The following is a 27,791-nucleotide window of genomic DNA, read 5'->3' as shown; positions in this document are numbered from 1 at the left end:
CTATTGCGTCTGTTTAGACACATTCATGTTGAAATTCACCAATTTCAGTTCAAAATGTCAAGTTATTCATTGTTGTATAATTTTTTGTTTTGTTTCAGGTGAGTACGAATTTTCGAAGTTATGTTCAATATGTATTATGTAGAATTCTTGGGTATGCTTTCAAGGAAAAGTAAGTTATTTCTCGAATTAAAAATATAAATTTTAGAAAATCACAATTTTTGGATTTTAGAAAATGCGCCTAAAATATTGATTAATCAATTTAAGCCCATGCAAACTCCAAAAATTGATTTGAATTTTTTTATGCAAAGGACTTGCTAAATCCGAAAACTAAATTGAAATTTTGTTATTTGTAAGCCATGTAAACTCTCAAAATAGATTCGATTGTTCGTAGTTTGAAGGATATGCACTGAAAATAAATTTTTGAAGGCCATGCAAATTTCAAAAATCAATTTCAGAGTGTCTACTGGCAAGAAAATAAGCAAGAAAGCAAGAAAAAGGCGAGAAATTGACACGGGTGGCAAGAAAGCAAGAAAATAGTATAGAAATTCCTTCGAAAAGCAAGAAAATTTCCAAAATTTCTCATAAAAAAATCTCTGAAAAATTGAAGTTATCCCACGAATTTTGAAAAATGTGGAGATCAGAAAAGTCGAATCCTTATTCATTAAAATTGATGTTATTCCATTTTTCGAATTGCAAATTTTCCAAAGCTTTTGCCCTCGCTTCGCTCGGGCTATTTAAGATGCTGCTTATCAGACTTTCCAAAATTCAAAAATTAAATATAAAATTTTAGAAATACTCGTAGCATCCAAACCATTTGAAAAGTGCGAATTTTATATATTTTTCTGAACAAAACCACTCATTTTTCAAAAAAAAAAATTCGAAAAATTTTCGCTCGAGCGAAGGATTTTTGGAAAATTACCAAAATGTCGATTTTTTATTTTCTTGCTTCAACAAATGAATTTCTTAGAGAAAACGGGGGGGTGGAGGGAAGATTTGTTATGCGTAAACTTGAGGAGGGGGATTACAGTTATCCATTGAGACCTAGCTCTAATCGTACTAGGTGTAGGTACGTGATACCTATGTGTAGGTACTTGAGACTAATGCGGTGTGAAACTTCTCGCAAACGTACAAGTTGAAATTTTGCTGTGTAGCCTCCCAAGGTGGTCTGTCTGACCTCTTAAGGTCATTGATATGTGTATCTTGATCCTCGAGGTCATTGACCTATCTATTTGGCTTCTCAAGGTCGCCTGTTTACCTGTTAGACATCTTAGGAATATTGATCCGTCTGTCTGACTTCTCTAGGTCACGACCCTATCTCTCTGGCCTGTAATGGTGGTCTACCTGCTTTTCTGGCCTCTTGAGGTCATTGATTGGTCTGTCACGCTTCAGCTTCTCAAGGTCATATGTCTGGCCCTGTAAGGTCAGTGACCCGTGGGTGTGTCATTCCAAGGTCATCTGTCTGGCTTCTTGAGGTCACTGACCCCCGTCAGAAGGGCTTTTCAAGGTTGTTTGTCTACCTGTCTGGCCTCTCGAAGGGCGTTAACTGGTCTGTCACTCTTGTCGTCTGTTTACCTGTCTGTCATTTTAAGGTCATTGACCCATGTGGCTAGATTATTAAAGTCACTGGCCCACGTGCCTGTCTATTGCCTCTCAAGGTCGTCTATCTTCCTGTCTGCCCTCTTAAGGTCAAGGACCTCTTTGTCTATAGCCTCTCAGGTTTTCTGTCCGCTTGTCTGGCTTCCAAAAGCTCCAAAATGCAAATTGAAATTTTTGTAATTTGAAGTCCATTCGAGCTTCAAAAGTTAATTTATGAATTTGGTGATTTGGAGACTATAGAAACTCCAAAAATGAATTTGTATGTAGTTTCGTTATTTACATAGGCCATGCAAACTTCAAGAATTGATCCGATTGTTCATCTCGTGGTTTGAAGGCCATGCAAGCTCCAAATATTAATTAGCCATAATATGGTAATTTTAAGGGTTATGCATGTTTCAAAAATCAACTTGAAATTTTCGTAATTTAGAGGTCATAGAAACTCCAAAAATTGATTCGATTTTTTCATGGTTTTAAGCCATGCAAACTCCAGGATATATAATTGAAAAAAAAATCAGTAGAACAAATTTTTAAAAAATAAAAAAGTTTGAATTTCTTAAATTTTGAGTTCTAGTGCAAGAGGGGGGGAGGGGGCTAAACATTGACTGGAAAATTTGAAGGTTTTCTTACATCATTTTGAGGTTATTTAGTCGTAATTGTTTGTGAAGTTTCATCTTTTTTTTTTTTGTGAAAAATGATCCACTTTAGGACGCATTTTCAACCCCTAATTTGGGGCAACACTTTTGAAAAAAATAGAAAAAATTTCATAATAATCGAGTAGTACCCACTACCTACGTATGTTTGTGAAGACAGGTAGAGGTACTGAGCACGAATATAGTCTTATTTTTTGGACTCGACTACTTCCATGTCTGCAGCAGCATCCCCCAAAATGAGAGAAAAACTTTCAAATTGAAATTGTGATCAAACAATAAGTAGTGCAGTATCATAAAAACGTGTCGAAGAATGAAGAAGAAATTTGCTCGATCGTGTATAAGAATGTATGAGTCATGCAGTATGTACTGTATAGTACGAGGAAAGCTAAATGTGTATGATTCGGTCAGTCTCGCGAAGCTTCCGCAAATGTGGACGCAGACGTGCGGTAATCGCGTCATCGTGGGGTGTTTGAGACAAAGAGTGCGACCGGAACGACCGGAATACAGCAATACGGTCTGGTACTGTAAAACGTAAGCGACGCGACGATGTGTTGGCATTCTTGGCAAACGTCTCGTCTGCGATGAATTACACACGAGGAGTACGTGTAGGTAAGGTAGTAGATACGGTAGATGAAAATTCATTCAGAAGCCGCGACTCATTAATCTTGACGGATTAAAAACGCGACTCGCGAGTGTGTTATGTGTGATGTGTTGCGGCGAAGCCGAAAAGAACACCGCGGCGTAGAGTGTCTTATTACAATACAATGTACGAGTGTGTGTTAAACGAGCACCCGACGACGACGTAATTGCTCGTTTATAATCAAACAAGAACAGGTATCCGCGCATAAGAAATGGATAGAGTTGGTTTAATAGTGCTATATAGAGAGCTAGATAGGTGCTATATGTACATATTGTGAGCTCGTATAGGAGAAGACGAGATGAGACGAGCGATGCACAAGGTGCGAATAGAAAAATCGTACTTCTTTGGAATTGAAGTGTGGAATGGAACGTGCTCGAGGAACGGTGTCGATTTTTCCCCTTCTTTTTTGTATGTAATTCTTTCACACCTTGACCATATAGCTGCTGCAGAAAGCTTCTACTATGGTATGTGGCTCAACTTGGCACTTGGCGAGTTTTTTAAGGTCAGGTGTACTAAAAGGTGTTGAGCATATACTGGTACATACGTACATACATAGTGTATACAAACTGTAAAAGTTGCAACCGTCATAGATCTCATTAAAAAATTTATTCCGGCGACCGACGCGACGACGTGCCATTGCAGCGGAGGGCGGATGCGAAGAAAGGCGTACAGCGCTTCTTTTTGATATCCATGCTGCTGCTGTTGCTGGTGTATACAGTGTTGACTCCTACAATGGACATATATCGCCTGTAGCCAAATGCTAATAGAAAGCGACGACCGAATGATCTTTACGCGCTAATACAAAAGACTATACAGGGTGTCCGATCGAATGTTTGCCTCATTTCGAGAAGTTTGGTCAGATGGGCATGGAAGGGGGAACTTTATGTTGAAGAATGATTGGTGTGCAGGTTGGAAAAAAAGTGTTCAAATACTGAATTTTTTCGTATCGTAGTCTTCGAGTGCAATCTGCTTGAATTCGATATTTGAGTTTATTTTGAGTAGGAACGATCTCGCGAATTCTTGAATCAACATTCCTCTTCCCCAACTAAAAAAAAAAGTTGAATGCTTCCGAGTGTGAAAAATGAAAGAAAGTACCTATCACTATATAAGCAGTATTGGGACAACGACTGCTGATGGATGAGTATACAAAATAGACCACCCGAAATAAAGGAGTTTGATTCTTGCATTACATAAGTAGTGCGGATATACTTATTGGTGCCTCGCCAAATGAGCTTGTAATTCCAAATGACAGAAAAAATATTGTTAACCTTGATGAACTCTTCCAGCAGATTTGCAGGGTGCCCCAGATGTGCTTTTTCTGGATCGAACAAAGTGTAGATAGATATGAAAATATCCCCCTTTTTTTAAACGTAGCTTCAGTTGTTCAGCTGAGTGTCCATACATATACGGATGGAGTGTCTAAAAATCTCCTGCTTTTTGGCCAAAATTGTCAGAAAAGTCTCGTCATTTGCGAAAGTTGTCGAAAAATATTCTGTTTTACCTAATTGCCAAAAAAGTGCAGCTTTTGCCAACATTTCCTCAAAAAAAGTTGTCTACTTATTCTTTGCCAAAATGGTCAAAAATATCGTGTCTTGAAAAAAAAAAATCATAATCGCCAAAAAAAAGACCCAACTCTTTCAAAAATTTGTGAGCTTTTTTTCGGCGAAAATTGTCAAAAAAAAGGTCTATTTTTGCTAAAGTTATTGAAAAATTGTAGTAAGAAATCCTGACCTGGTCAAAATTGTCAAAAAATTCTGATTTTACTAAAATTTCCAAAAAAAGTTCCATTCTTTGCCAAATTAGTCCAAAAAATCGTGTTTTCAAAAAAAAAATATAATTGCCAAAAAATCCTACTCTTTTGAAAACTTGTGAGTTTTTTTCTCGGCGAAAATTGTCAAAAAATTATATTTTAGCCAAAGTTGTTGAAAAACTTTGCCAAGAAATTCTGACTTGGTCAAAACTTTCAAAAAATCCTGCTTTCGCCAAAATTGTGAAAAAAATCCTGCTTTTGAAAAATTTTGAAAACTTTATTTTTTTGGTAAAAATTGTCAATAAGTCCGCTTTTTGCTAAAGTTGTTGAAGAAATTTTGTTTTCTCCAAAATAATTGTCAAAAAGTTTCAATTTTCTCAAAATTGCAGAAAAAAGTCATGTACCTATTTGCAAATATTTTCCAAACTTTTTTGTAAAAATTGTCAAAAAGTTCTGTTTTTTTACTACATATTAAAATGTCAAAAAAGTCCTGCATTTGGAATTGTAGTGAAAATTGTCAACAAGTTCAGTTTTTGCCAAAGTTGTTGGAAAAATTTCGTTTTTTCCAAAATTGTCGCGAAAGTTCTAACTTTTTCAAAGTGCCAAAAGAAAGTCCTGCATTTCCCAAAATTGTCAAAGAATCATTTTTTTTTCTACCAAAACCGTCAAAAAGTCCTGCTTTTGCAAAAATTTGCAAGCTTTTTTTGTAAAAATCGTAGAAAAGTTTTGTTCTTAGAAAAGTCCTATTTTTTTTTCAAGATTGTCAAAATGTTTAAATTGTCAACATTTTCAAAGAAAAACAGGCAACTTTTTTTCTGGTAAAAATTTTTAAAGATGTTCTATGTACTTATTTTCGCCAAAGTTTTTGATAAACAAGAAAACAACTGGTTTTTTTTCAATATTACCAAAAAATTCGAACTTGGTCAAAATTGTAGAAAGTTCTTTCTGTCAAGTCGTCAAAAGTCCTGTTTGCCGAAATTGTAAAGGTATTATTTTTTCCATCAAAATTACCCAAGTTGTAAAAAAATATCAGTTTTTTTTCAAAATTGAAATTTCCAAAAAAAATTTCTTTCTCAAAAGTTTGCCATTTTTTTAGTTATGAGACGGGGGTTGCCAGAAAAGTTTTGTTTTTGTTAAAGTTGTTGAATAAGTTCTGTTTTCTCCAAAACATTGGTAAACTTTTTTTTTTTTGTAAAAATTGTCAGAAAAGTTTCGAAAATGGTAATTTGACATTTTGTCAGACTTAAGGAGACTTCAATAAATCTAGTATTCTTATGAATAAAATTTTTCCTGAATTTTAAGAACTTCGAAAAAAGTCAGTTCAAAGTACTGAAATCATGTCAAAATTTCAAAAATGTCTTTCTGTTGTTTTTTCAGTTTTTTTTCTTTTCAAAATGTGGAATCCTTGGAATTTGAATTGACTTGAGTAAAAAACGTATCCATGATTTTATACTTTCCTGGAAGAGAATCTACTCCCATTAATTTGTAGTACCATACTTCACAACATTTTTGTAAAAGTTGCCCAAAAAAATTTCATTTCTGCCGAAGTTGTTATTAGGTAAGTCCTGCTTTTTCCAAAGTTTTTGAAAAGCCAAAAAATTTCCAAAATGAGTAGGTACTAGGTACGTTTTGCTTTTGCGAAAATCCGCAAAAAAAACAACTCTGTTTTTTTCCCTAAAATTAGCAAAAAGTCCTACCTACTTTTGCAAAAATTGAACAACTTTTTTTTGTTTTGTAAAAATTGTCAAAAATGTTTCTTTTTGGCAAAAATTGTTGAAAAAGCCCTGTTTTTTCCGAAATTGCCAAATTAAATATTTCCAGCGTTTTTTCTATGTAAATGTCAATTTTTGTACATAATTTAACATTTATTTTCTGTTGAATTTTTTCTTTTATTAAAGTACCTACGTAGAAAAACTTTGACTCGAAAAAATACCAGCTTAATAATTTAGATTTTACTTTCTCCCAAATTGAATCTTTAGAACAAATGTTTTTTCAAAGGTCCTGATGCTGTGCTGCTTTAGCTCGTTTCATTTGATAAACGCCTGATACGCGCTCATCAGGACACCCTGTATAAAAATCGTACGTTTATATGTATTATTCAGCACCAATAACCAAATAACCGAAACCGTGTACATTGGTAGCCGTTTATCCGCCGGCCAAACCGTGATATTTGAATATGTGGGAGATGGTTTTTTTCCGCTTCTTTTACACCTCTGTCCTGTCTCTGAACCGTTCGGATATACATACATTTATTATGCGCAGTGTATTTGGTATTTATATTATGCCCATAGTGAATCGAGTATCATTTAAGTCATTTCATTATATACGTATAAGTAGTTTAATGTGTTTAAGGGGAACAGGTACATCTAGCTACATAATATCATTGTATATGTGTAGAAGGTACCTGTAGTTGTAGTATGTATACCTGTTCAGACAATTACATACTTTACCTTTGAGTACCTGGAGCTGCCTATATGCAGCGTAGGCTGATGCTGCGCGATATGGTCATTTGAATTTTTTTACTCAGTCATTCGGGCTTCGTATAGAGCCGCCTGCGCTTATGACTGTACTACACACTTGGCTAAAGTTTGCGAAAATCATTACAGTCTGTATAAGAGTCTAGAATGTTGAACACTTCTCTTTCTTATTAGACGTATTAACATAACTGCCCATAAATCGTATTATTGATGGGTCCATGCTGAAGGAGTCGCGGTGATTTATTTTCATTTTGTATTACTCGCACCGTATATACTAATCGCGTGTAATGTTGTTAGCGTTACGTAAAAGTACAAATATGTATATGTATGTATTCTACTTTCTGCTAAATACTTACGCCAAGATGATTGAAAAATTATTATTTAACGACGCTGCTGGGAAGTTTTCTCCGGGGTTTTATGGTATACGAGTACTTATTTGAAACTGTGGGTGGATTCTTTGCCTCTGATTGTGATTGTGAAAGGAAACTAGCAGGTAGATTTCAGGTCTGGTCAACTGCACAAGTGCATAATACTGAAAATATTGTAGGTTTTGAGCATTTATGCAAGGTTACTCGGATATTTTGCGGATTTGAATGAGAAATTACCCCCTCTCCCCCCTTTTTCTTTGTGCACATCTGGGGAAGTTCTTGGTTAAATTTGAACAAGCCCTGAAGATGGTACCAAAATGAAAATCGTTGAAAAAAGCCCGAGCATTTTTTATTTTTTTATTTTTTTGAGAAATACAGGAGGAGTTGAGAGGATTGAGGATGAAAATTCAGCGCCTTGTGCGGTCAATAAAAGTTGAAGAGGGAAGTGTTTGAAGGTATGACATTTTAAAATGGAAAAAAATCGCAAATGCACAGAGAATTCGAATTCACGAATTTTTACCATAATTTTTTTATCTGGGTGGAGTGTGGGGAGGGGGAACCATGTATTTTCTTGACATCTGTGCTGTGTTCGAGGTGGCGAGGGAATTTTTTCCACTTTTTTGTCAACGTAAATGATGAAAACATCCTTGAAATAAATAACTAGATGTCCTTTTTTTCATAATGCAATTTTAGCTGAAAGTTTGCAATTTTCAAAAAAAATTTCTTCAGAAAAAAAATAAACAAAAAATGACAAACCCATATCGTTGATGTTTTTAATATGTGCAGAATTGAATTTTTGGAAAAAGAATGTTACCCCCTCCCTCCCTTCCCTCATTAAGATCAATTTTCTCACTGCCCAAGTCAGTTTACCTACCAGAGTTTCCAATATGTCCTTCGGGTCAGAAAAAGTGCTTTTTTTTGATTGATGATCTTGGTTCTTTTTTTTGAAATTTTAAATTGTCATTTTTAATCAAAATTGAGCAATGAAAAATGTGAATTTTTCATTTTTTGAACGTTAAATTGGCAAAACTTGAAATTGAAAAAAGTACTTCCCTGAAAATCATTCTTAACGCGTTCCTGTTTTCTAATATTTTTTTTAGTGATTTTTTGAAAAATTATAAATTTTTGAAATAGTATTCTTTCAGGAGGAGGGGGGGGCGAGGTTGAGAGATTGGCTTATTTTCAATTCATGCAAAAAAAATTTCTGAGATCCTTCATTTTGGGTTTGAGATTTTCTTAGACATTCTGCTAATCGAGTTTTAGCGAATTTTTATAATTAGCCTGTAGAATGAGTTATGTTGGTACCCCATAGAACGATGTTTGACAATTTTTAGCCTTCGTGAACCTTCATATGGAGCCTCCAACACAATATTCATTGTCTCCTTCATTGAATTTTTGATTTTGTTTTAGTTATACTTATATCCTATTAATATCTACTTACACCAAAAAATTCAGTTTTTTGTCTGAAATTTGAAAAAATGGTAAAAAAAATAATCTTTGGGATTACTTATTTTTTTCTGATTCTATAAGGTAACAAAACAAAAAGGATAAAAAATGTTGCAAAATAATGACATTTTCAATTTTTCAAAAATTGCGCCAAGTAACCTTTTTTTGTTGAAAAACTTTTTGAGAAAAAAAAACATTTTTATAGACCATTTTCTGTTGAAAAACCTTTTGAGACAAGAAAATTTTTTTTATAGATAACTTAAGTAGGTATATTTAAAAGAAAAAAAAAATGAAAAATAAAAAATCAATAAAATTGGTACCTACTTCCATTTGAAAAAATTTACCTACATTTCTGATATTTTGATGAACTACCTACCCGCTGACTTACTTTTCTGATGTTGAAAAAATACTTCTCCAAAAAACCATGAAAATTTTGAAAATTGTGTCAATAAAAGACCCTCCACCCCCTCCCTCCCACCAGTCACGATTTTATTATTCGAACAGGCTCGTTTCAGTGGTGTAGCCAAGGGGGCCGAAAGGGGCAATATCGTCCCCCTTGCGAACAAAATTTTAAAGTAAATTAGTTATGTAAAAATGGACGTTTTTTTCGTTTTTTGGACTAATTTTTTTCGAAAATTTTTCGCTCGAGAGCAGTAATAATTTTACTTTCTTTTTTATGAAATCATCGCACATCTCAAAAGCTTTTCAGAAAATTATAAAATCGTGTTTTGTTCCCTCCTTGGGAAAATTCTGGCTACGCCACTGGCTCGTTTTATTTCAAAAATTAGCATGCTTGATCGTATCGTGAGTACATATAAATCAATCAAACAACTGACTATATTTTTAAATGAAAGATAGTCATTTTCTCACAAGTGGAATAATACTGAGCCGAGTCCGAGTAGTACTGCGCTCTATCGGCGAAATGTCGAAGTTTCACTCTGTTTCTACGCTTTTTTTGAAAAATCAATGGATAAAAGGTACCTATGTTTGAAATCTAAATCGTGAAAAAAGTTCTCAAAATTGACTCAGAGAAGGAAAAGCTCACCAAAATTTGATTGAAAAGAGTAAATTTTTTGTAAAAATGTTCAGATTTACATTATTAAAATTCATTGATGATAATTTTTTGTGTAATTAGTACCTAGTCTAAAATGGGCAGAATCAAATGAAATTTTGATCAGTGATCAATTGAAAAAATCTGATTTTATCTCAAGAACTGAGCCATTTGGAGAAAAATCATGTTTTTTTTTTAGCAGACAGCAAATTTCAAGCCAACTTGAGTTATGAGTGTTTTTTTTGGCAATGCTTGCTTGAATTGATGAAAACATTGAATAAGTATATTCATTTCTCGTCTTGAGTAGTCAAACTCCGAAAATGAGGGGAAAAATAATTGATTGAGATAGAAACCTGGAAAATGATTGCAGCATCTTTCAATCTTTTTTTTGACAGGTGAATCTTTCGTTGTTTTTTTTCTACTTGTCTGTGCCTGTAGTCTGTACATTCGCCATGATATAAGCATTTTCTTGAAAATAATCTATTTCAATATCATCGACATGACTAGATCGAAAAAATAAAAGTTTTTCTCACAGTGCTCCATATTGGGTCCAAAGTATCGTATCACTCTGCAGTCCTCATAGATTCCATCAAGAAGACGATAATACTGCCCTAGATATAACCGACCATAGTGCAGCGTGAGGATACGGAAGTAGAAGGCACAATAATGAAAATTTCGCTCGTCTCACCTGCACCGCAACATTGTTTAATGTTACAACTAGAAATTGAAAGACTGTGGGACAAATTTCTCCGAAGCACCTTCGCCAAAATCTTGTCCAGATATCTGCGATCTAGTCTAGGTACTACGAGTACGTACAGGCAAATCAGCAGAACTCGTATATAGTTTCAGTCTCATGCTATCCGAAAGTCAATCATTTCGATCGATCGGTTGTCGCGCGATTTGATCACGATTTTTCAAGTACTCGTTAATGAAGCATTGTACTTGAAGGCACATTTACCTTATTCATATTAAGAAAATCGAACCGGGCGAAAATATTTATCATATGGGACGACGCCTCCGCCGAATTAGCACGCCTGTCTGCAGATTCGCGTGGTCCGCGACTCCGAGTGAGCATAAGAGTTGATAGATACAAGCAGATACAGGTACACTTCGCTGGCTGGTGGACGGATTTCATTTTCATCGGAGTCGCGTGTTGCTCGCCTGCGTGAATTGTCGTCGTCGTCGTGTCTATTGGTAGATGACGCAGCGTCGACCTAATTTGTAATGGCGTCGGGTCGCGTGGTATTGACGTTGAGCTCTTCTTGGATCGATTAAGATGACCTTTTGCAGGTGAGGAGATGGAGAAGATTATAAGATTGACAATGAGGTAGGTATGAGATTTGAAACAAAAAGAAAGCAGGTGATCTGAATGAATCTGGTTTAGCAGATCGATGGGTTTAATTGATTTGACTCGTTCTGTTGGACTAGTGACAATTTGCGAATCTGCAAGTCAATAGATTGAATTCCAGAAATCAAATTTTCAATCTTTTGGACTAATAGTGCGTTTGAGGATAAATATTCTTCACGTTGACACTTCAGAATTGGACACAGATAAACTCGAATAAAGATAGAACCCGACCATCGAAATTATTCGAACAATAGAACTGCGTAGGATCATCTCATATACTCGTATAATCGTATAAGTATTTCGAATAAGTAACGAACTCGTTTCGCGTTCAAAACAACTCTCTTTCTCCAGAGGTAATGAATTGCCTCTCATCTGTCCGCTTGCTTCTCGTATGTCCTTTAGTAAAAAGAAATACCTACTATGTAAGGTGTACACACATAAAATGACGACTCATCGTCAGCTTAAGCGGTGCGTTTTTGTTTCTGCTGGTTGGTTGTCATATGTGTCATTAATTTGACTCTATAGCTGTTGTCATTGATATGGAGTACTATGCAATGTGGACAAAATGATCAATTTTTTTCTTTTTGAAAGCTGTTCAGCTTCGGTGATCGGACGAGATCTGGTGTGTTCAACTTGGTATGATCGTTGACAATAGCTCTCTGTATAAGTACGTTGAAAGTTTGAAGGTACAAAATAAAAAGTCATTGAAAACTGTTCTACTAGGCTGCATGATAATATTTTTTTTTTGTGCAGAGAAATTTCATATGTATTATTTTCTTGAAGGAAGCTTAGAAATTTTCACCAACCCTTGTAGCCTGTTCCTGGATAGAAATGTCACCAATTATAAGTCTCTGCAAAATACTGTTCATTGATTGGCTACCAATTGAAAAAAAAATTATAACTTAAATCAATTGCATGTAGAGTTTTAGCTGTTAGCAGAAAAAAAAACCTGAAAACTACAATAAAAGAGATATCGGAGCGGAACAAAAATGTTTAGTGCTCCAGGAGCGGAGCAAAGCAGAATCTGGACCGATATTTTTTGTAACCCGGAGCCAGATGCAAAACCGAAGCGAAATATTTTTCGCTCCCTAACACTGTTTTAAAGGTATTCGTACTTCAGAATCGTTTCAGAAATATTTGCCAACGATTTCAAAAGTTCAAAGTTGGGCTTTTTTAGGAGTTCAATTTTCAAAATCTTTCCGTAAGCCGACCCATTTCGGAACTATGATTTTAAAATTTGGAAAAAATCCAAGAAGCATAAATTTTAATAATACATAAATGTACTTATGTACAACTATGAACTCTTGTTGACGAGATTCGCAAAACTATGATGGTGGTGATGGTGGGGGGGGGGGGGGGGTTAGGAGTTGCGATAAGGCCATTTTTTGTGCCCGGATAGTCGACTCGACCACTCTTGAAATATTATAATAAATGTCCCAAGTACGAATCAGCGGTTGTTTACCCAAAATGGTCATTTTTTTGGGCTCCAGGGGTTCCCAAAGTTACGAATAAAAAATAATTGTAGGAACCACTGAGTTTTATTTTCAAAAACTTTTCCAACGTAAAATATCCGTTTGAAGCCGATCAACGTTATGCTAGGTAATTTTTCTGTTTTCGGCGGTCAGGGCGAAAATGGGGGGGGGTGATTAATTTTAATAATACATATGTACTTACAACTATGAACTCTTGTTGACGAGATTCGCAAAACTATGATGGTGGTGATGGGGGGGGGGGGGGGTAGGAGTTGCGATAAGGCCTTTTTTTGGGCCCGGATAGTCGACTCGACCACTCTTGAAATATTATAATAAATGTCCCAAATGCGAATCAGCGGTTGTTTACCCAAAATGGTCATTTTTTTGGGCTCCAGGGGTTCCCAAAGTTACGAATAAAAAATAATTGTATAGGAACCACTGAGTTTTATTTTCAAAAACTTTTCCAACGTAAAATATCCGTTTGAAGCCGATCAACGTTATGCTAGGTAATTTTTCTGTTTTCGGCGGTCAGGGCAAAAATGGGGGGGGGGGTGATTTTTGGAAAATTTTTGAAACTGTCCCTTTGAACCCCGCTAAAATGATTTTTACTGTTTATTAGTACCTACCTATCTGAAAGACCTCCATCCTACCAAATTCTGAGCTCATTTTCCCGCTGGTACTGAAAAATTTTCTAATTTTTCGTGATTTCGATGTTTTGGGAACCCCTGGAAAACTAGAAATTTGCGATTTGTGCCAAACGTACGTAACGTTTTGACTTTTGAGGTACATATATAATATAATTATTAAATTATCTGGATGAAAAAGTTTAATTAAGTTTCCTGTATATTCGTAATTTTGAACCCTTTTTTTAGAGCCCCCCCCATTTTAGGCACTCCTAAAAAAGGTATTTATGCTAATTTTTTCAAATAAATTTAAGAATCTACATTTAAGATACAATGGCAAGTGCTCGATAATTCTTCATATGATTTTTCCTGTAACATACAAAATTGAGCTATTTTGGGTCAAATTTAGTGATGTTATGAGCATATGCTCGCTGAGCAAATGCGCGCAATTGCGGGCATATGCGCGCATTTGCGCCCAAAAGTTTTGAGCAAATGCGCGAAATTTGCGCAATGAAAAAATCATGTGACATATCAAAATACAGACCAGAGGTCGCCATTGATGAATAAACTAATAAAAACGCTATAAACTCAACTCACCTCCCCCAAAGTCAGAAAATGTTATTATTTGAGCCATTTTTTTCTGTATTTCATAACAATTTCTCGGTAAAGAGTGATGAATTTTGGTTTTATTTGATTCCCAACTTTTAAAATATTTGAAAAAGTTGTCCTTCAGAAAGTTCTGCTGTTTTCCCCTTTTTTTCATGATTTCCTGCTTGTTTGACACTTTGTAGCCTACCAAATCACTTTCACTTCTTCTATTTTTGAATCATGAAACAAAATTTGAGATTCTCCCTTCTGAAAAATATTCAAGTATTTTTGGAAGAAAATGGTAAACCTCAAATGAGGATTCCAGGCAATTTTAATAGGGTTCCCCTATTAGTGGAGAAACCCTACAAATTTTTGTACTTCCCATATTTTATTCTTTCTTATTTTATTTTATTTTATTTTTTTTTGAAAATATGAATTTCTAAACATTTTTTGTCAAGTTATGATAAATTTGAGGGAAAGAGGAGAACATCTAAACATCTGAAAACTTTGAATTGAAAAAAAAATCAAAATTCTTTCTGAAGTACCCCCTTTCATTCAAAATATAAAATTTGAGAAATTGTCTTGCTATTGTCTTTTTACCATTTCTTAACTATGGAACAAAAATTTGAGGGCTCCCCTTTCTGAAAATATTGAGGTAGGTAGGTACGAGTATTTTTGGAAAAATTGCTTGTTTTTTCATACTTTGAATCAAAAATTTTTCAATTTCCATTTTATTCTTCCCTTATTTTGGATATTTTAATTTCTAAAAATTTTCACTCAAATGATGATAAATTCGGAAGAAAAGGTCCAAACATTTGAAAATTTCGAATTCAAAAAGAAATCAAAATATTTTCTAAAGCAGTGAAAAAAATCGATTGCAATATTATTGAACCCCTCTCCATTCCTTTTAAATAAAATACCCGTATGAGAAATTGTCCTGCTTTTGGCCTATTTTTTCATGCTTTTCCGTTTTTTGGACAACTTTTCTTGTTGAAAATCACAAATAGAAGCAAATAACGTCCATTTGTGGAATTTGCGCGCAAATGCGAGCATATGCGCGCAAATGCTCACCTTGCGCGCAGGCAAATGAATATGCGCGCATTTTAACATCACTAGTCAAATTCTGAGATTTTTCTCTTCGAAAAAAATGTTAAAATCACGTTTTCACGATTTTTAACAAGGTAAATCCTCAGAACACTGGTTCACACTAATTAATACATAGAAGAAGAGTATATGACTTCACTGAAAACGAATAATGTGAAGAATTTTTTGAAGGCAGCCATATTTATTGAAAAAAAATATGAACTGAATTTTGTTTTTGACTAAAAATAATGTTTTCTAGTCAACTTAATTAATAATCTTCGTATTCTCCTTTAGAATAAAAATTAGAAAACACGAAATTTAGAAAAGAAAAAATTGGTAAAAGAGATGCCAACGTTACCAGGTTTTCCCAGGCGGTCACCCATCCAAGTACTAACCTGGCCCGATGCTGCTTAACTTCGGTGATCGGACGAGAACCGGTGTATTCAGCATGGTATGAACGTTGCCGAAAGGTCCCGTTACGTTGAAAGTTCTCTGAATGAAAAATATAAAATGATTTTTTCAGTGCTAGAAAAGTTTTTATTTTAATGTCAATTTTTGACGATATTTTTGGGAATGTATGTTCGGTTTACTTTGAAATTTGTTAAATTCCAAGTTGATTCAGACCTACAAACGTATATATTTTTGGGAAGAATATTTTGAAATATTTTACGTATTTACCATAAGTAAGTAGATACTTACATTTTCTGGTAGTCGGTAGATTTTTTTGAAATGCTTTCTCAGATAAACTATTTCAAAGTAGGTACTTATTACTCATGTCAGTCATGTCTAGGGCGTATTTTTTTTGTAGGTATATCCAACATAACTTAACATTTTATAAAATTTTAAGTCGATTGAGCCCCATATGTTAGAAAATACGTATAGTTAGGCATAAATGCATATTTTGGCATATTTTAAGCTTTTTTTTTTAGGAAATATTTGGCTATATTCAACAATTTTCACTGTTTTTGGAGATTATTTTTTTTTAAAAAACTCACAAAACAGGTAAAATTTTAAAATTAAAAAATAAATTTACCTATCAAAAAATTAAAATTTGAAAAATGAAAATTTGTTTTCTAAATAATCAAAAATTATATAAGGGTCATTCCATGCCAAATCGGCGGATTTTTGCACGAGGGGTCTTCGATTTTTTTCAAAATCAGATCATTTGTAGAGGTCATCAAACGATGACGAATGACGCAAACCAGACATTTTTTCGATTTTTTTTGACGGAGCTGTGGCGCTTCAAAGTTCTCCAAAATGGCCGGAATGGAAAATTTCAGTTGCAAATTGCTCCGGTTGTACGTGGTATAGAATTTTGAACTTTTTTTCAAATTATAGTACTTTGAGAGGGTAATCGACGAGTGATGTCAAAATCAGTGTTGCCACTTTCAAAAACCTAAAAAAATCGATTTTAAAACTTATAATTTAAATATAACCATGATCTCGGCGAGTAAAAATTCTGAAAAAATTCTCAGTTTTAGTCCTTTTTATGTAGAATAACATATCAAAAAATTAGACTGGCATCTTTTTTCATTTTTGAGAAAAAAAAATTACAAGTTTTACAATTGCTGCAAAAGTACCATCCGAAACCTAAAAAATGAAAATTTTTGCATTTTTGAAATATTTTACCAATGTGTAGACGATAATGCGAAAAAAATCCACCTCCCCCCATTTGTCAACGAATTGACATTTTTCGTGCTATAAATTTTTATTTCAAGAGTGAAATTAATGCATTTTTCGTCAATTTGTCGACAAATTGGGGGGAGGGGGATTTTTTCACATTATCGTCTACACATTGGTAAAATATTTCAAAAATGCAAAAATTTTCATTTTTTAGGTTTCGGATGGTACTTTTGCAGCAATTGTAAAACTTGTAATTTTTTTTTCTCAAAAATGAAAAAAGATGCCAGTCTAATTTTTTGATATGTTATTCTACATAAAAAGGACTAAAATTGAGAATTTTTTCAGAATTTTTACTCGCCGAGATCATGGTTATATTTAAATTATAAGTTTTAAAATCGATTTTTTTAGGTTTTTGAAAGTGGCAACACTGATTTTGACATCACTCGTCGATTACCCTCTCAAAGTACTACAATTTGAAAAAAAGTTCAAAATTCTATACCACGTACAACCGGAGCAATTTGCAACTGAAATTTTCCATTTTCGGCCATTTTGGAGAACTTTGAAGCGCCACAACTCCGTCAAAAAAAAACGAAAAAATGTCCGGTTTGCGTCATTCGTCATCGTTTGATGACCTCTACAAATGATCTGATTTTGAAAAAAATCGAAGACCCATCGTGCAAAAATCCGCCGATTTGGCATGGAATGACCCATATGCTAATTTTGATGGAATATAAAGGATAGAATTTTCTATTTATTCATCTAAAAATATATCATATAAATGTCAACAGATAGAAATTCTCTTTGAATTAATGATAGTCATATTGTGAAGGATTTTTTTTGCATATTTCGGGTTTTTAGGGAATATTTTTACATATTTCTTGTTTTTCAGGAAATATTTGTAGGGAATATTTTAGCATTTTTTGGAAAATAAATATCTCAGCCATTCATGTCCTGTCCCAAAATTTACTCAGAATTCAACAAATTTCAATGTGAATCGAACATTCCCAGATAATTAAAAAAATTTTCTTTTATAACTTTTCTGTTTTTTTTTACTTAGAACTTCCAATGTATTTTCTCAAAGAAAGCTGTAAAACTTAAATTTTCATGGACAATGCTCGCAGCTCCTTAATTTCTGAATGAAACTCAAAAAACATGAAAACAAAATTTGGAAAAAAAATAGTAAAAGAGACGCCAACGTTACCAGGTTTTCCCAGGCGGTCACCCATCCAAGTACTAACCTGGCCCGATGCTGCTTAACTTCGGTGATCGGACGAGAACCGGTGTATTCAGCATGGTATGAACGTTGCCGAAAGGATTCGTTATGTTGAAAGTTCTCTGAATGAAAAAAAAAATAAAATGATTTTCAGTGACAGAAAAGTATTTGTTTTGAAGTTAGTTTTTGATTATATTTTGGAAATAATAATAATAATAATAATAATAATTTTATTGAAGATAACATTACACGGCAAGTAGGTACACAAATTAACGACATCCCTATGCCAAAGGCGAGCGGTAAGTATGTTTGGTTTACTTTGAAATTTGTTAAATTCCGAGTTTATTCAGACCTGCAGGTCTATTTTTGGAACAGAACATGAGTATTTAGAAGTATTTTATCTACCATACGTACATTTTCTGGTAGATTTTTTCAAAATGCTTTCTCAGATAAACTATTTCAAAATACTCATGTCCTGTGCTAAAAACAGACCAGCAGGTCTGAATCGACTCAACTCGACTCAGAATTCAATAAATTTAAATGTGAATCTAGCATTTTTAGATAATTGAAAAAAAAAATATTTTTCCAACGAAGTCTTCTGATTTTTTTTTATTCAGAGAACTTTCAATGTATTTTCTCAAAGAAAGTTGTAACATTTAAATTTTTATGGACAATCCTCGAAGCTCCTTAATTTCTGAATGAAACTGGAAAAACAAAAAACACAATTTGAAAAAAAAAACTAGTAAAAGAGATGCCAACGTTACCAGGTTTTCCCAGGCGGTCACCCATCCAAGTACTAACCTGGCCCGATGCTGCTTAACTTCGGTGATCGGACGAGAACCGGTGTATTCAGCATGGTATGAACGTTGCCGAAAGGTACTGTTACGTTGAAAGTTCTCTGAATGAACAAAATAGAAATAAAAAGCATGAAACTATATAATTATTTTAGATGGAAAAATTGGATTTGATTTTTAAAAAATCAATTTAAAACGTTTTGTGATTCAAATTTTCATCCAACTGTATTTGGTCAATTTTGTAACTTTCGTTATGAATTCAAAATAAATCTAGCTTTGAAAATGATTTTAGCTTTAGTCACTACTGACTTTCAATTCGATGGTTAGAAAAAAACACTCAAGATAACTAGCATTATGGAATGAAAGTACCTAATATTCCATACTCGACTACTCAGGTCAGTTAGAAAAATATCAAGATTATGAGTAGGTACTCTATTATGATCGATGATCGCTGGCGAAAGCTGTGTTTATGTTGAAAGCTCTCGAATGATGAAAAAAGAAAGATTTTTGAGGGAAATTGAGCTGATTTCTTATACTTAGGTATACCTATCATTATTAGTCATGGCATGGTTTCATAATTTACGGCGATAGTCCTTTTGAAGATTGGTCAAAGTATGGTGCCGTTTAATTGAACTCGTATCGATCACTCATCTCCCATGTGTGCCTCCCTCGCATCAACACAATCTTTGATTTGCACGCGGTAATGAAATCGATCGAATCATGACGAGCAGACTCTTGTGTGTAGTACATATGAGTATGATGTACATACTTTGAACATATATGTATACGGTGATTCACTCGTATCTCGTGCATTATTATCATTATTTAAGCGTGAAATTAGTTTATATTTAAGTATTTCCGCCTTGGGACATTTTTTTTTTAGGTGTACGATCGAATGGGACGTTGCGTTGATACGCAGCAGCAGCCCTGGTCGCGATACATTGGCGGCTTTTTTTCTTTGAATCGAAGAGCGCAATGACCACTTGGTGATGCTAGTGCTACCGTAAGAGCATCGAGTATTATACAGGATAGCTATACCTACTTATAGTAGATAGGTACATACGAATAAGTACGCTCGTGTGTTTAAAAAAGAAATGAAATGAAGAAAAAAAAAGACTATCATCGAGAGGTACAATATATTGTATAAAAGATCCATCGCAGGCTGCTGTGTCAATCGCTTTGACGAATGTCTTGCGGACTTTTATCCGATCTATCTGGTCACGAAATTTGTATCGGTGCCATTTCTTCTCTTTTTTCTTCCTCATCTCGAGTAGTAGGTATTTTTCTAAATCATCGTTGAATGCGTCCCTATGTTCTGTGTAGAGCTTCCTTTCACGTAAATATGCCTTTTTATACGATACAAAGGTGCGCAGGTATAAAATAATAGCATGGTAACTGCTGTCGCGTCGGCTCATTGGATTGAATTTTTTAAAAAAATAATCGTGTTTGAGGTCTGCTTATTTTATGCGATGGTCTCTTGACGAACTGTTTATTTTGAATTAATTTTTGAGATTTTTTTTAATGAATAGGTAGTACATTTGAAATCGTGTGGCACATACATTAGAAGATTACAAAAATTGAGATCTTTGATCACAATTTGTGTAGGAATTATCTCAATAATGAGTTGGAGTTCAATATAGTTGATTCAAGTTTATTAATCCATCTTTGTGTTTTTTATTTTGTTCCAGGTGAGTTCAAATTTTCGCTGCTCTTAATATCAAAATTGCTGTAAGAGAATATTCGAGTAAGTTGTAATGCTAAATTACGGGGGGAAAATGCCTACTGATTACTATGAGGTAAAGCAAACCCCAAATCACTGTATTTAGCATCAGTTTTCGAACCTTTTTTTGAACGTTGTTAAATCTCAAATTGCTCGTTAGCTTCGAGCTTTCAATTTCGTGTTCAATGTGGTTTGTCAAAAAATAATTTGGTAAAAATACTGGAAACCCAGATTCGTTTTTTTTTTTTTTTGGGGGGGGGGTCTGAAATAAACTGGAAAAATTCTACTCGAATTGAGTTGTGGTTTTACACTTTCTTTCAGCCCTCAGAAATTTTCAAGTTCATTTCAGAATTAGGGAGTAGGTATTCGTCATTATTTTGAGTTTGGCGAACAATTTCAGCATCATATTTTGTTTAGTTTTTGAAAATCTGATTTTCTAAACGCGAGCCTTTACTTCGCTCCAATTTATTATTTCCTACGGCCTCAAAAACATCTATACGCTCGTTTCGTGTACAATTTGGATACATACCTATTCCTTTAAAAAAATCACATAAACAGGCTAAATTATTAACCTAATTTCAATACGAACTGATTCTTCATCGTCATCACCTAAGGCAAGTGTGTTATCCATCCATATTGTAATAAAATTCCATAAAACCCCAAATCATCACGAGTAGGTAGTCTAGTTTCCGAAAAGAAACAGAGTAAAAAATTAAAAGAGAAATCTACGTATTCGATGATGAGGTGATATTAAAATAAGATTTCATCTTCATATAATGCATACGAAAAAAAAACACCACGATCGAGTATGCGTTACAAGAAATTGTATTATTCTAAAGAAGAAAAAAAAAATGAGGAAAAAAGTAGAAACACACACGAGAAAAAAGAATCGAGCTCCAGTTTCTACGTATAAGGTGCATTATTATACCCAATCATCTGTGCATTCGAGATAATACAGTGCTCAGTAGATAGATACTGTACAACATCCAAGCACACGATATCCGTGATTGAAAATGCAAGTTGCGTGCATTTAATCATCGTATCGGATCGATAGGTTGCCGCGATGCTGTGGCGTTATTGTGATCATGCGAATAATTTTTTGACATGTTGATTTTCTCGACGATTATTGAAATTTTTCGATCGATGCGAGTCATTTTCGTTATGTAATTAATGTGCATATATTGTATGCAGATGCGTGTGTACGTGCTCGAATCAAAAATGAAAGGTAAGAGACTGAGCTGAAGAGGAGGGATTTTCACTTTTTCGAACAAAAGCAGTATCCTACTAATATAAAAAGAAAAAAGTGAAAATAAGTCGAATTTGCTACAATTTTTGTCTCTCTTCATTTATTCTGAAGTCCTTTTTTCCCTGAGGATAAAACTCCGATTTCGATGAGATGTGAAATTGTGATAATGGAAATATCGATTTTGTACCAAAAAATGCAAATTCTTTGAACAAGTATCAAAGTACGTATGTATCTCATAGCTTCAGGACTGATTAACAAAACCCTCAAAAACAAAATTCATACCAAGTCCAGGCATCGCAAGTGGTCATTTCAATAATGACTTGGTCATTTTTTTCAATCTTGGTCATTAAAAGTCATTTTTTTCGAGAAAGTCATTTTTAGGTCCTTATTTTCATGGTTTTCCCTCTTCTTTAATTTTTTTTTAATTTTACACAAAAAAAAAGAAAAATGTAACAGTTATTCCAAATATTTCATCATTTTTTTCTATTTTTATACTTTAATGGAAATTGATGTTACTATTAGTTGTTAGTTTCATGAAAATATTCCAAATAAAAATACAGTAAAAGCTCGTTATAACGCTTTCGGTTATAACGCTGATTTTCTCTGGTCCCTAGACAACCCCATTTAAACCAATGTAAAATTATTCGCGATATATGTGTAATACTCATGAGCGATTATAAATCGCGTTTTAACGCTCTAAAATTTAAGAAAAATCACATTTTTAAAATGATTTTGACAACATAAAACCAATTTTTTGTGACAAAAAAGCTTACTTTCATGTAAAAAATTCTCACTTTCTGAAAATTTCGGCCGCAAGAACAGTTTTTTTGTGCAATTTTTACAGTTTTGATTTTAGAAACAGTAAAAAAAAACTTATATGGCAAAATTTTGCAACAGTTGCAGTTATACAAACAAGTAAAATTACTTTCGATTTTGGCCAGAAAAAGTAAGATTTTTCAATAACCTTATCAAACTTTAATAGAAGCTTGATTACAATTCTTACAAAAAAGACAGTTAAGTATCTAGAATTTTTACAAAAGAGTAGAGTTCTAAATTTTTTGTCATAATCTTGAGAAAAAAACTGAAAAGTGAAATTTTTCAAAACTTTGGTAAGCTATATTGATTACTTTTTAGTTTTTTGGAAAATTTTGAACAAGAATGCAAGGCTTTCTGAAAATTTTGACCACAGAAAACAATTTTGTAAAACTGACATTACTATATTCATTTATTATTTATAGCAAACCTCAAAATCAAAGTAAAATTTCAGATTTTTTTCATTTTCAATTGGAACAGTTGTTCAAATTCAAAATGAAGTTCACGTTTTCACTTCTTTTATTACATACGCTCATCAGCGTTAAAACGAGACTTTTGCTTATAACGCATTTTGGCTTATAACGCTCTTTTTTTTTGATCAATTGAAGAGCGTTATAACGAGCTTCTACTGTAATTTCAAAGCTTTTTTGCCGCGTACATTTTTAGCTTGAAATGTTATCAGTTCATAGCCAATAAAATGAATTGTGTTGGTTGATATAGGGTCTAAACATCTAGAAATCGAAAATATTAAGGTCATTTTTTAGTCATTTTTTTGGTGAAAAAAGGTCATTAAAGTCATTATTTTTTTTCAAAATTCAATTGCGATGCCTGCAAGTCAATTAATTTTTTGTGTGAGCAATTTATCCCGAGTGAGTCAATCGTTCGTAATTCATCTTGAGCGAATCAGTCGTTCATGAACAATTCATCCACACAATGATAAAAAACTGAAACCAGTCAAGAACCGAAAGCGAATTGAATGGAAAAATAAGTGGAATTAAAACTGAAACTGAAATTAAGAAACTGATACTAAAAGTGAAATACTACAACTGAAAACCGAAACGTAAAGTTCATTTATAGCGAAACAGTCGTTCGTAATAGATTCATTCCAAGTGAATCAGTCTTCTGTGAACAATTCATTTCAAGAGAATCAGTTATTTACATACAATTCATTTTTACCAAATCAGTCGTTCGTGAACGATGATTCATCTGCATTGAATCAGTCGTTTGTAAACAATTCATTTTGAGTGAATGAGCCGTTTGTGAATCATTCATTTCGAGTGAATCCGTCGTTCGTGAACGATTCATCTTGATTGAATCTGCGGCTCGTGAGCAATTCGCTTTTAGCGAATCAGTCGTTTGTGAACGATTCATTCTGAGTGAATCAGTCGTTCGCGAACGGTCAATTCCGAGTGAATCAGTCGTTCGCGAACAATCAATTCTGAGTGAACGAATAATTCTGAGTGAATCAGTCGGTCGTTCGTGAACGATTCATTCTGAGTGAATCAGTCGTTCGCGAACGATTAATTCCAAGTAAATCAGTCGTTCGCGAACGATTCCTTCTGAGTGAATCAGTCGTTCTCAAACGATTCATTCCTTCTGAGTGAATCAGTCAGTCGTTCGTGGACGAATAATTCTGAGTGAATCAGTCGTTCGCGAACAATCAATTCTCAGTAAAAGTCGTTCGCGAACGATTAGTTTTGGGTGAATTAGTCGTTCGTGAACGATTCATTCTGAGTAAATCAGTTAGTCGTTCGTGAACGATTAATTCTGAGTGAATCAGTCAGTCTTTCGTGAACGATTAATTCTGAGTGAATCAGTCGTTCGCGAACGATTCATTCTGAGTGAATCTGTCAGTTGTTCATGACCGTTTCATTCTGAGTGAATCAGTCTATCGTTCGTGAACGATTCATTCTGTGTGAATCAGTCAGTCATTCGTAAACGATTCATTACAAGTGAATCAGTCGTTCGTGAACGGACAATTCCAAGTAAATCAGTCGTTCGCGAACGATTCATTCCTTCTGAGTGAATCAGTCGTTCGCGAACAATTAATCCTGAGTGAATCTGTCTGTCGTTCGTGACCGATTCCTTCTGAGTGAATCAGAATCTAGCTTAAACGATTCATTTTGAGTGAATCAACGTTCACATACCGTTCGTTTCGAGCGAATCAGTCGTTCGTGAACGATTCATTCTGAATATATCAATATCTGTGATGATAAATAATTTCATTTTGAGTAAATATGTATTTCAGTCAACGCGGACGATTCACCTGATAAAGGAACTTTTGCATTTGTCAACTCTGATTGAGAGATGAGCTTCTGTCGAATTCTCGTAGGAAATTTGGGAAGATGGCCAGTGTATGATTCGCTCTAGGACAGATTGAAGGAGTACCACACCCACCTCACCCTTACAAAAATGAAACAAGTACGAGTATTTGACATTCCGCCAGCAAAGGGCCCATATGGCCGAAACTAAGTTATTGCCATGAGATAGTAATGTAGAATATGGGATGCCGAATAGAAATGATTCAAGCTCGAAAGGTGCAGAAATCGCTGAGAAAAGTCAATTTTCAATTCCAAAAATGCGAGAAGTTCATTTTCAAAAAGTTTGAAAGAAATGAGTCAAGTTTTTAAAGTTGAAAAAAGTCATCTTTTCAGTACCAACATTTGTGTCACTATTGTCACTTATATGAATCTTTTGTCGTAAAATTTTGGACTAAGATTATTTTTCTTCAAATTTCATGCTTTTTTAAAAATAATTTTTCGAATATTTTATTTTATAGTGAATTTTGCTCATAATTTAAACAATTCTTGTGATAAGTATTTTACTCAAATATAGGTATTCAAATGAAACTTCTCCAATATTTCGCCAATTTAATCAATTTTTCGTATCGGAACAATTTTTGTAATGATTTTTCAAATTTGAGTGTGAAAGACGTCAATTTTTTGGAATTGCTGTATTATTCTCCCTCCCTCTTCTCGCCAGTCAAACTATGAAATTTTCCACGCATTTTGTCAAACTCGCAACATCGTTCAACTGCGTTCTAATATACCTTGTAGGTATAGCTTGGTAGTTGATAGCTAGGAAGGTACATGTAATTATAATTACGCGTACGATTCATAATAAACAGCTGAATTTGCTGGAAACAACTGCGTTTTTATGGTGAGTCGCACATTCGCGCGTTTGTTTCACAGAACTTACCGTTTTTTAAAGGTCTTTTTTCTTCTTTTTTTTTTGCTTCGACACGCATACTTTCGGCTTATATGCGCACGTATGTAGATGTACGTATATGAACAACGCTAAAATTATAATAACCAGTCTGATGGTGAAGAAGAAGAGCGAGGGCGAAAAAATATGCATACTTACTTATTCGGGAGAGAAAAAAACACACCGTGGCCGCGTATACCGTAAAAAAGTGCATTTGTAAATTATCTCACTTCATTTAAAAAGCGTTTAAAATTATTTTCACGGCCGATAAGACAGTTTGTTTTAGCAGACGGGCGTGTTTTTGATGTCATCACTTATAAACATACGTGCATATTGCGTGAACGATTGAGTAGCATACTATAGGTTTAGGTACCTCTACCTATGAGTAGACCAGAAAAAAACATCGCGAAGAGGGAAACAACGATTTGAAAAAATTTACCAACACATGTGGTCGCGACCGACGCATCCCATAACGAATCGTTTTTTTTTTTTTTTTTTTTTGCTGCACAACCAATCAAATGTATGTACCTACCCTTCTTGGTTTCCTTCGTTGCTGCATACTGCAGGATCGTAGCGCAGGATGTAAATTATCTTTGAATTCTTCGTATACCCCTTAGCATAGTCATATCATGTCACGTCATGTCATGTCAGATGAAACTTTTAAATAAGTTTAAAAAAATACTCTGGCATATTTAGGGTAGGTAGCAAAAAATACCAGAACGAGCTGATTAGCCAGACAGCAGCGGTTCACAGAACAGTAGTTTGGGTACATAAGCTGGATCGAATTCGTTTTCGTTGTCGTGAACTCGTACAGAAGTTTTGATAGCACCAATTGATGGCGTTTTTTTGGGTCGGTATACAATTTCCTTAATTGTTTGGGAAAAATTCAGAATTGGATCAACTTGAGGTAGACTTATTGTTTTTCAAGATGAATCGAAAAAAATATTGATAGTTCTTGGCCAAATTCTGTGGATGTACCAATATCATCGTCTAGAGAATATCATGTCCCTTTACTCAGCATCTTTACGTACACTTTAATCCTTCGAAGAATTTTATGGTCATCTCAAATGTAATTTCCCAAGCCAAGAATCGTCTCTGGGTCAATGAAGAGGAGGGAGAGAAGATACACTCAAACATGTCACCAGCGTGATGGTACTTACCCTATGAAGAAGACCTTTTTTTTTGTTTTTCCTCGTTGAAAGTCACCTAACCTTCCTTCCATCGAGATGACATTTCTCTTCGCGAAAGAATGAGGAGGTAGACATACCTCTCCATCGTCATCGTCAAGACTGAGGACCATGGGGAACATTGACCGAGCGCCGACACTCGTCATCTCTTTGTAATTATTACAATCAAACATCTTATAAGACACGGTGCCTTCATCATCATCATAACGAATGCCATCCGAATTACTACACTCATGCAGTGTGCACCTTGTACAACCATCGAAACCTCGTAGAAGAGCTGGTACGTTGGTACAATACCCGCCGACGATGGTTAATTAAACTGGCCAACAAGTCGGTAAACTCGTGCTCATCACAGTTAACAACAATGTCTTGGGTGGTCATCGTCGCGCGGTATGTGTATAGTACACTTACAATAGGCGTTCGCTATATACCATATACTGTACCATAGTACGTACATGTATTATAAAGAAAGAAGCAATCACCGAAAATACATGCGATGAGGGGGAGGGAGCTCGAACATCTTACAGATGAGATGAAAAAAAAAAGCTATAGTGAGATGAGAGGCGAGACAAAAAGTTAGTACCTGTACGAGGAAAATGGCATTCGAAAACAGTAATTATCTAGAAATAATCTGATAAAAATTCACTTCTTTTAGTTGGTCTGTTTGCCCTCCCCCTTCCACTACCACCAATAAATTGGTTTTAGGAGATAATCCGTTAATTTTTCCTCTCTCGCGGTCACTCTGTGTCTGTGTGTGAAAAGCGCATAAACCGCGCGCGTGCACTATAGGATACACCACCGTCGTCATTACCGCCCAATAAAAGAACCGATTAAAAGTACATTAACTTTAGGCCGGAGTAAAACGGTTATTACCGGATTGAAAAAACAAAAATCACCGC

General features: G+C 34.4%; 1 protein-coding gene and 3 non-coding genes across 4 annotated transcripts in view; 1 reads left to right on the top strand and 3 right to left on the bottom strand.

Moving 5' to 3' along the window:
- Window positions 1–27,791, top strand: part of LOC135846233 (putative glutathione-specific gamma-glutamylcyclotransferase 2) — a 232,342-nt gene that overhangs the window by 129,864 nt on the left and 74,687 nt on the right. The gene's annotated exons all lie outside the window — the stretch shown is intronic.
- Window positions 15,439–15,557, bottom strand: LOC135849556 (5S ribosomal RNA). The gene has a single exon (XR_010559572.1). It is a non-coding gene; the product is annotated as a 5S ribosomal RNA (ribosomal RNA).
- On the bottom strand, window positions 17,905–18,023 carry LOC135849557 (5S ribosomal RNA). The gene has a single exon (XR_010559573.1). It is a non-coding gene; the product is annotated as a 5S ribosomal RNA (ribosomal RNA).
- LOC135849555 (5S ribosomal RNA) lies at window positions 18,681–18,799 on the bottom strand. Its single transcript, XR_010559571.1, has one exon. It is a non-coding gene; the product is annotated as a 5S ribosomal RNA (ribosomal RNA).

This window comes from Planococcus citri, chromosome 5, assembly GCF_950023065.1.
Source record: "Planococcus citri chromosome 5, ihPlaCitr1.1, whole genome shotgun sequence".
Classification (NCBI taxonomy): domain Eukaryota; kingdom Metazoa; phylum Arthropoda; class Insecta; order Hemiptera; family Pseudococcidae; genus Planococcus; species Planococcus citri.
The sequence above is the reverse complement of the archived record's forward strand: the minus strand, read 5'-3'. Positions and strand labels throughout refer to the sequence as shown.